Source organism: Larus michahellis, chromosome 9 (genome assembly GCF_964199755.1).
Source record: "Larus michahellis chromosome 9, bLarMic1.1, whole genome shotgun sequence".
In the NCBI taxonomy this organism is placed as follows: Eukaryota; Metazoa; Chordata; class Aves; order Charadriiformes; family Laridae; genus Larus; species Larus michahellis.
This window is the reverse complement of record NC_133904.1, coordinates 12,020,361-12,030,334: the sequence shown is the minus strand read 5'-3', so window position 1 is coordinate 12,030,334 and position 9,974 is coordinate 12,020,361. Positions and strand designations below refer to the sequence as shown.

Sequence of the window (9,974 nt, the reverse complement as noted above, 5' to 3'; positions counted from 1 at the left end):
AAAACAACAGCACTTAATATTACTCTCTACAGCAGCCTGCTTTGCTGGGGGAGGCACTTTGGCAGTTCTCTTGCCTTTTTTCCATATCCCTCTCCTTTCAGAGGCCCCTCATCATGATGACCCATCCATTTGGCTAAGGGCTGCATGCAGCTGCATCTGAAAGAAGCCAACTGTATTCTTGGGTCAGCTGGAGAAACTGCTTGATTACAGCTGTAGGTATATACAGTGCTTCTAACGCCTGTAACTTAAGGGAGAGAAGACCTAGGTCTCACCTCAAGTTTCAGCAGAGGTGCAAACCAGATCAGCCGGCTACACAGCAAGCACTCAACAGCTTCAGGCAATCCAGTGCATAAAAACTATTTTATTTAAGGATTTTCTTCTACGTGTTTGGAACCATAGTCTCTTGTTCACATGCATTCATGAAATACTATAACTTTCTGCAATTTGTTATAATGAGAGAAGAATGATTAGCTGGCACTCAGTGCTTAACTGGCTTAACTCAGTGGCGAAGCTGTCCTGTAGACACGATGTGTGAAAACTGCATGTTTACTGACCTCCTTTAATATTTTCCACATATAGTTATCCTACAGAAATTAAACTCCCCTAAAATATCATGACATAAACTTTTTTGTTATTGTTGCAAATTGAAAATGAATATTGGCCAAAGCTTGTAATTCTTAGAGAAATCTCAGACTGAATAGCTGATTACCCTGCATAAATCTTGGCAGTGCTGGGTTACCCATTTTTAGGAAAAGCAAGAGATTTTTCATTTTATGAGAATTAACACGAAGAGGGAGGTGCAATGAAGTAACTTCAGTAACTTCATCTCATATTTCTTTGCTATAAACCAGTACCATTCGCAGGGTAAAAAAAAAAAGAATAATTCATTTAAGGTTTTTGCCCAAATTCTTTGTATTTCCACTACCCCCAGCTCTACACTAGAGGCGTTCATTATTTTTTAGGATGAGAAAAACTTCCATTAGATTTCACAGATATAAAGTGAGGCATTGGTCATTAAGGTCTAATCATAAAGAGCAGGTCTGACTTACATCATAGCTGGAATATATAATAGTAAAACCTCAAAATTCCAGGATATGACAAATGGTGTAAACCGGATGAAATTAAGATTAGTGTAGTCTTAGGTCTAGGACCTTGATGAACCCTTTTGCCTTATGCTGTATCATTACAAAAGGCTGAGGACTCTAGTACTACCAAGATGTATTATCAAGTGCGATACTTCTAGTTAACCAAAGTTTCTCATTAGAACTTAACATTAATTATGGTTGAAATTCACTACATCAGGAAGCATTCAGCTTTCACTAATGTCACGTATATCTGCGACACTATATTAAATGGGTTTACTGGTGACAAGTAGGCATCAAGCCCCCAAAATTTTGTACTTTCTGAACACATCTGAACAAAAGGTTTTACTGCAAACACAGGAAAGAAGAAATACAGCCTTGCCATTTGTGACCAAACATTTGTTATAACCTCATTCTTAGCTTATATTGTATTTTTAATGCCTATAATGCAAATTTTCAAATCTCTTGTACATTTGTACATCACTAAAATAATAGTAATACTTAGCACCAGTCTGCAACAGACAAGAAAGCAAAATCTGTGCCCTGGAACACTTCCAATCAAGGGTAAAAGTTAGCAGCAAGGACAGAAGAGTAGGCTTGTCAAGATGAAGCTGGACAATGCTCTAATAATGTGCACTTAATAATGTGCGCTCAGGTAGTCTACAAGTACATGACTCTGCAGCTTAGGTTTTCAAAACAGATTTCAAGGTAAAGAAAAATAGTACTCTGCTGGAACGCTCAGGACACTCCAGCTTCTGAGGAAGCATAGCATATCTATAGGAACAGAGATAATTAGGCGTGATGTTGACTAATGGTTGTAGAGGCCTCTATTTGAGGGCAAAGCCCAGGCAGGAATGACTGCTAACATCACACGAGACACAGGTGGCATATAAGGAGAGAAGAAGTATTTAACAATTTTAATATTTGGATAACAAGCATAAATTGGATAGTTTCAAAGGAAGTTGAAACCAGAGTTTGACATGATGTGACAGTGAACACTCAAATATGCAGAATGTTACACAAGACCTGAGGTAGCTTGAAATTGAGTAATTGAACAAATATCTGAACTTTCCCTCAGGCTAATGATAGAATTAGACTCCTTTATTGTTTCAATAGCTTGGTCTAATCCAGCTTCAGTATAAATTCCAACAATTTCCTTAGGTTTCCTTCCTGCTGCAGATGCTGTGCCACATCTACCCAAAAATGACATTTGGCAAAGATCTGATCATGGCCTAAATGTGAACATATTAAATGAGCATATTGGTCAAAAAACAACTATAAGTCCATTAAAAGAATCCCAAAATAAATAGTTCATTTGCTGTAAATTCCCATGTAGTTTGTTTGGTAAGGGAGACTGCATTATTCTTCAGCTCATTAAAGTTTACTTTAACAAGCTGTGAAGCTGATACAGCAACGGTTCAACAGTTCAGTATTCCGTTGGTTTGTTTTGTTGTTTTGTTTTGTTTTTTTTTAAAAAAAAACCTTCAGCATCCCACTTGGCGTAATAATCACACATTTCAAACAGATTTTCAGAAAACCTTGTTTTTCAGCCATTTTAAAAAAACTTTTCTTCTTCTCCCTAAACTACCTTAACATTTTTCTGTAGCAAAACAAAGATGTTCTTTCTTTAAATAACATCACCCCTCTTACTTCTTATGAAACAGTACATTTCCCATTTCCTCAAAGTCAGTTGCTGGGTGAGATCCTTCAGAGAAGATCATTTAGCATTTTATAAAATATTAACTTACATTGTTGGTTTTATGAGTAAATCACGTTGCTGTTATTGCTTTTCCTAGTAGTTTTTAAAGTTCAATTGCCAGATTTAATGTACTAGGAACTGTTTATATACAGAATGGCTAGAACTTGGGCAAAGCTACGCAAGTTCTCTTATGGTATAAGACCACCACTCCAATCTGAAGGAATCGACTCTTTCAAGGCCAGTAGTATAAGCTCCATGCTGACATGTGAGTGCCAGTCAATACCCCGTCCATCATACCTGTGACGAGCAGGAATAGAATTGTTAGCATGTTTACACTGTTCAGTGAAGTGCCAGGTGGAAGTGCCTGTGCTATGGGTAAAGGAGCTATTAAAAAGCAGGGTAAAAATGAGGAAGGGCTCTCCTAGCACACATATACTGCTGGCAATCCTTGAGTTGGCTGGATATGTATATACAGCTACGCATCACGCAACACAGACATATTCTGATTTCTACACTGTCCTTGGCATTTAAGGAGTTCATTTGCCAAATCCTAATTCTAGAAAACCCACCAGACGTCTATCCAGTTGTCATAACTTCATTATTTACTATTATGAGCAAAATTCTGTCAGGGAGCCAGTCCCTGCAACATCTTATTTCTAACGTTTCCAAAGTAGATGCCCTAGTCTTACTTCACACAGAAAAGGGGACAAACTAGTGGTATTTCCATACCACATACACAATGCATGACAGGATAGCTCCATCCAGAGGACTGATGAACCAATCAAAGTACCCACAATTGCAAGACTGTTGTCAAGAAGAAATCCTTCTGCACACAAAGCTCAGCCAGACTAACTGTTTGGTATTTTAGTAACAGGCATATCTGCTCCACCTACGGCTGTCAGTCCCTGCAATTTAGTAAACACCACAGAAGGGAAAGAAAAATTAAATTCACATTTCAAGAAATGATATCATTTCTAAAATATTAAATAAGTGAAACAAAAGCAAATAAAAGTTTATTCAAGCACCCAGTTAGCAGAAGATTGTTAGCTATCATCATTATTGGGTTTGGTCACGTAAGCAGATACGCTTTAGAATTTTTACTGAAAGACCATACAGGCATAATAGGAGCTGAAATCATTTGTTATTTTGCAGAACAAGACTCTTAGTCTCTTATTTCTTTTGAAAACTAGTCCACAGTTACAGCAATGGCTAGTATTACATACACATCTGACTAGATAAACATCCCCAGCTTATTTTACAGCACTGCTGCTGGCTAAAAAGTTTTGGATCTCTGCAGTGTGGTTTGTGGGATCCTGCAGGGTCTTGCAGACTTTCTACAGAATTTCTATAGGGCTAGATAAACATTCTGCAGAGTGCTTTGTTGATTCTTCATAATTCATGCCAAATTTTTCAGCTAACATTCAAGACTGTATTTTGGGTAGCCTTTAGCAAGTGCTGGATGTCTGTGGAAAAAGTTTACGTTTATTTGCAATGAAGAGGTTCAAGAATTGCTTTCTTGATACTATCACCATAGTTGAGGGGAGTCCTGCAATACCAAGACTGCACAGTAACCCAGTGGTGTGCCTTGGATCCAATGCAAAAATTACCATACTAGCCACAGATGCTGTCAGCAGGACAGCATTCCACTAGTGGTGCCCAAGTAGGAACGGTGCCAAGTTTGGCAAACCTGGAAGGAAGCAAGCAAGCTCTAACACTGTATTGACTTTAGCACTAAAATATTCTTATTGCTAAAGCACTAGAAATTAAGACAGGCTACAGATACAGAATGAAAATACCAAAGACACTGGTCTCCTTGGAAACTGGTTGAGCTGGAAGAAAGATCCACCTATTGCAGATACAAGACAAAAAACTTAGGAATTTTTTTGGAAGGAATTCTCAGAAATGGAAGTGCTCCAGCTCCCATCATACTCAGTATTTCAGCCTTGTTAATTATGGGAAAACAAAAGCAATTTCATATACAATTGCTTTGTAGTAGGAAATAGGACACAGTAATTATTCAGAACATAAAGCTTCAATAGCTGTAGGAAATAATTGATACATAGGGACCCAAAACATCTCTTACTCCAATTCCTCTAGCCACTAGTTGTTCACATCAGACTGTTAGGAGTAAGGCTCTATGGAATCTAAGTCAGACTCTTAGTTAAACAAACACTCTCTAGAAAATCCAGCAAAAGAAATCCTTGAGACCAACATCAGCTTCTCTCCTAATCAACACAAAAGCCAAAGTCACTAACCTCCTCCTCCTCGTGTTCCCAATCCTACCAAATTTGTTAAGCTAAGCTGTATAAGGCTACTTCCCTCCCCTCGCAAAGGAGCTAAGAGAATTAGCCCCCAGTTCCTCCTAGGATTCAACTGTATTTTGATGAAAAGAGAAAAGGGCCTCTAGTGAACGTCATCCTAAATTTCATATGACAGCCTGAAGTAAAGAGTACCCAGCAGTATTCCATAAGCCACTAAAGAAGCACTGAAAGCTACACCCCAATATGAGTGCCCAGGTATGCCGCAATTTTGAGAACCTTGGCAGATGGGTGGAGATCAAGGTGTGGCTATTCAATGACGTACTCAGCAATACATGAGAGCTGCCAAACCAACCAGACTGTGAAATGCAGTTACAAGCTGAGGAAGGTCAGAGATTTCAGTTCCTTTTGTAATGGTAAAACCTGCAAAATTAAATTATTTGTATTCAAAAATAAAATATTACATTGCGTTTCATACCCAAAGCATAAACAGACCATTGAGCAAGAAAGAACTGTTTACTTTTTAATGTTGTTTTCCTTTTTGTACAATGAAATAGAAATACAATAGTTACAGGAAATTTTAACCTAATTTAAGTCTTTTCCAAAAATACATTGCTAGAACATTTTGGGATGACGGCTTGTAAGAAACAGACCCAGAACAGCTCTTTTGAAGCCACTGTTTCTTATGTATGGGAGAGAGTTGGGTGAATGCACCCGCCAGAGTTTCCACACACATTTTGCCTACAGGCCAATTGCCTCTGGACACATTAGAAGACTGCCACAATCTGAGTGGCAAACTGACAGAGAAATAGTACCTTCCCCTCTTCTCTCTTGCCAAGTCTCAACCTCAACCTTTGAGAATTTCTACTGGCCTCCACAGTACCAGATACAAAATCCTCAGAGAATCAGCATTAAAACTAAATTAAATTTTTCAAATATTTCTTTCCCCACAAATTAATAAATTCTAATTCAGATCAACAGAGGCAGTTGGTAGATTCATAACAAGAAAATTGTTTCAGTTGAGAAAAATAAACGGGAAGTTCCAAAGACATCTAATGATTTCAGTGCTTTTTGAAGCATTAATTTTTTTTATTTCAGAACATTCTACTTCAACAAAACTTAAGCTTTTTATCAGCAATTAAGATCTTTCACCCCAATTTATACTCCTCCCTTAGTTAAGAATGCCACCTTTAGGAATTCAAGTACTTTCATAATACATTTCCCTAGCTTCTCAAAGAATAGTAAATTAATTAATAACACTTAACAAGGATGCTGTGAATCAGGCTCACGTACTATATAAGAAGCATACATACCCACTGTGCCACCCAGAGCAGTGGCTATAGACATCTGCACAAGTACTTCTGGTGAGGATTTCAGTGCTCCCACTGCTGCTTGCTCCTAAATCTCTGACACCCCAATCACACCAAGGGCATTCCCAAATCCAGATGTGTTCTGACCAGGCAACCCTGCCAGCACTCCTACACCACACACAACTGAGCTGAAATACATCATCTGAAAAACAAAGAAAAAAAATAACATGTAGCATTGCTGTACTTCAAGTTTTACTCTTCATAAAGGAATATAGAAGCACTGAAAGGCTTTTAAAATTTTGAGAAGGACTGAGAACCAATAGTTTATCTTTAAAGATGAGAAAGATTTCTTCTTTGTTCATTAACACAAGTGATTATCCATTTCGAACTGTAAGACTTCTGCACATTCCTCCCTTCACAATTTCTGGTTTCTCTATTTCTTTATGACACCAATCCATCAAGCAACCGTGAAACTAATTAGCATCCCAGCAACTCAGTTCCAGGATCCATTGACATATATTTGAGTACATGTTTTCAATTATCATCAACACTGACATATTGTTTTCTAATATTAGTCTACAATGCCTCAGTTACTGCCTTATTCTTTATTGTTTTCAGGCTTATTCCTTAACACTCTGTCCCAAGAGAAAAACATTTATCACATTAGTTCAAGCTGAAAAATGTTACACCTTTGGTAGATTTGCCCTGCACTGGACAAATTTAAAACTGTTTTAGCAATTATATTCTTAGATGGGTAAAAGCGGTGTATTTTATCAAGCTAAATATGAAGTTATGATTCTCTCATATTTTGATTTTAGATGTTTTGATATAAGAAGTGCTCTCAAATTCCTACATGACCTCATTTAGTAAACATGTGGTCTTCCTTCTCATATTTAAAGAGCACATGGTGACTTAATTTTAAATAATAGTCTTTTAACCTGCATTACTGAATGAGTTGAAAGCATGATCCAAAATACTATAGTCAGAAAAATCCATGATGCTCAAATCATAATTAACAGACAAATATTCAACAACATTCTTAGAACATTCAGAAAGGCCTAAGACTATGTGTTGGCTGGTATCTTCAAGGAACATTTATGGGCTTTTCAGAAGTCTAAGTCCAGAGACTTAAATCTGACAGAGGGGCAACTGTCATACTAAAAATACTGAGATGGAGCTAGTTTATAGATACTGTATCCTGAGGAGATTTGGGGTTGAACAGAGTAGCTGTATGACTGTATTGATGCAGCTTGTACTATAGCCTGTGGAAAAGATGCAACATAACAAACTTCCCAGAACAGATCCCAAGTACTCAAGCGTTCATTGTAAGACAACTATGAAAAAAATATTAGCTGCAGTGATTTTACACTTTATCTTTAAGAAGCAACAATGCAGCATATAATTTTGATCCAGTGTTTACCTAATTATTAACCTCACAATGAATCAGGTCAAAATTCAGCTGTAAGAATTAGTCTCCTTTATTTGTATGCAGAATACAAACTGAAAATATCTCCTACTGCTTCCAGTTCAGTCTGAACTTCTCAGTCTTTGAGGCATTTATTACTTTTAAGATTTTATTGATGCATTCCTTCTGTGTATTATAGCACAGAGGGAGATGTTTTACTTTATTCTTTTAATACAGATATGAGCTATTCTAGTAAGGTAATACAATATCATTTCAAAGAATGGAGTTCCAATGTAAAACTAACTGTGAAACAACCATTTGGAAAATAAGCTTTGTTACTATGTGTGTTGATTGCCATGTGACCTTCTGATAAGTTCCAGGACATCCATCAGACTTCTCTCCAGTAATGGTATTATTTAAAAAAAAAACAAAACAAAACAAAACACCTTTAAAGAATTAATGAAATCCAACACCTCATTTCTTCCAGATTTAGTGCTGAATGCTTTTCTAGGATGTAGGAAACCTTAAGGGCAGGTAAGAGAACCTTTTCAGGTCTGATTACTATCAGATTATTTTCTTCCCAAAATAATTCCTTTCTCTGGCTTTAGTAAAGATAATTGCCAATTAGATTCTACCTCTAATAAGAAATAGCTCAGTTTTAATAAGTTTTGAACGCTACGTGCATCTGGAGATGGATTTAAAAATAGCAAATAAAAGTAAATGTGGTCTCTCTCTTGATGTACTTACACTCTAAACTAGATACAGGTTGGTACTTCTGCAAATGAATAAAGTTCTTTGATGAATGTTACTGCTTTGTAACTGACTGAATATTATGGAACTGGAAATGCAAAGCTGTTTTTCTTGAATGAAACATAGCACAGTCAAAGGAATATGCTCAAATAAGGACAGTAGAGAAAAGGCATAAAATTGTTTCCCTGGCCCTAGGGATAACAGATTCCATGATCTAATGAAGAGGGATGGCACATATTTGCCCATATAAGTGAATAGTTTTCTGTGAGGGTCTGATTTGGTACATACCCCTCGTTCCTTTCTGCTTGTAGCATTAATATTTCAGGCAGAATCAGGCTCCAGTTTTGTTAGCCAAGACCACCCTCCTAGTTTTTGATTACTTAACTATTGAACAGAAGAAAACACAGCGTTGAATAACCTGTTCAATGTTATGTCCAAGGCATAGAGAGGTACCATATCCTCCTATAAACACTGCTTTAGGGAGAAGGCAGAGATAATCATATTCTGGAGTAGGTCATTTGAACATATCCAGCATTTTGTGTCATTAAGAAACTACCCTTTCAGAAACATTAATTTTACCTGTAAGAATTAGCAAGGAAGATCTCCCAGGCATATGCTTTCTTTCTCTGCCCATCCCTTTATATTAAAACTGGTGTAACTTATTTTGTATTCTGCAGCTTATTCTAGTTGCAAATTCAGTTCCCATACGGTGTCTGACTTTTCCTTCCTTTCCTTTTAGCAGGAGCATTTTCAATTGTATTAACTATTTGAGCTCTTTTTAAATAGATTGCTTGTTCTCGCTCAAAGTCAGGCCTTCCTTACCCATCTTATTTCCTAAACTAGCATGGCTATGGTACTATATATGGTATGTTTGCTTAGTTTTTTCATTTGCTACTTAGATGGAACTTTTTGTTGACTGTTTATGCTATTTTTTAAAAATAATTTTATCAAATTCTACCTTTGTTTTTCCTTGAGAATTACAAAACATGATTCTAGATTAAGTTATCTAATTTATCTGCTTTTCCAGTCTTTAGTTTTAAGAACTACCCTATAATCTTTTTAATTAGTGCAAATAGCCTTTCATCTTCCATTAGGTAGAACCCATCCTTCTGTTGCAAACTCTATTCCATAGGTTTCCTAGTTTCTAAAAAATTCTAAACACATCTTTCTTTCCTATTGATGCAGACTTTGTCTCTATACATGGGTTTGGGGAGCATTTTAGAAAAATACTAGCATGAAGGTTCTCGTCTTTAATCACTGAAAAAATTGAGTTGTGATCCTAGCATCTGTTTTCCACCTTTATCACATCACCGGTTGACCAGAGATTACTATTCAGAACTCAGAAACTGACTGGATAGCTTATGAAATCTGCTATATCTGCACCCACAGACAAATTAGTATGAGGTTCTAATAAGCACGACAAACCCACTGATTGAAATAACTGGAGAGACAACAGGTAAGCATAAAGCC

At 36.8% G+C, this 9,974-nt stretch overlaps 1 protein-coding gene across 2 annotated transcripts in view; it reads right to left on the bottom strand.

Moving 5' to 3' along the window:
• Positions 1–6,352: 6,352 nt before the first annotated feature.
• Positions 6,353–9,974, bottom strand: part of LOC141748777 (NAD(P) transhydrogenase subunit alpha-like) — a 58,655-nt gene continuing 55,033 nt past the window's right edge. For both annotated transcript variants that reach the window (XR_012589097.1, XM_074601349.1), the window contains one exon: positions 6,353–6,551. The gene's annotated coding sequence lies outside the window, so the exon portion shown is untranslated. The remainder of the gene's footprint in view (positions 6,552–9,974) is intronic.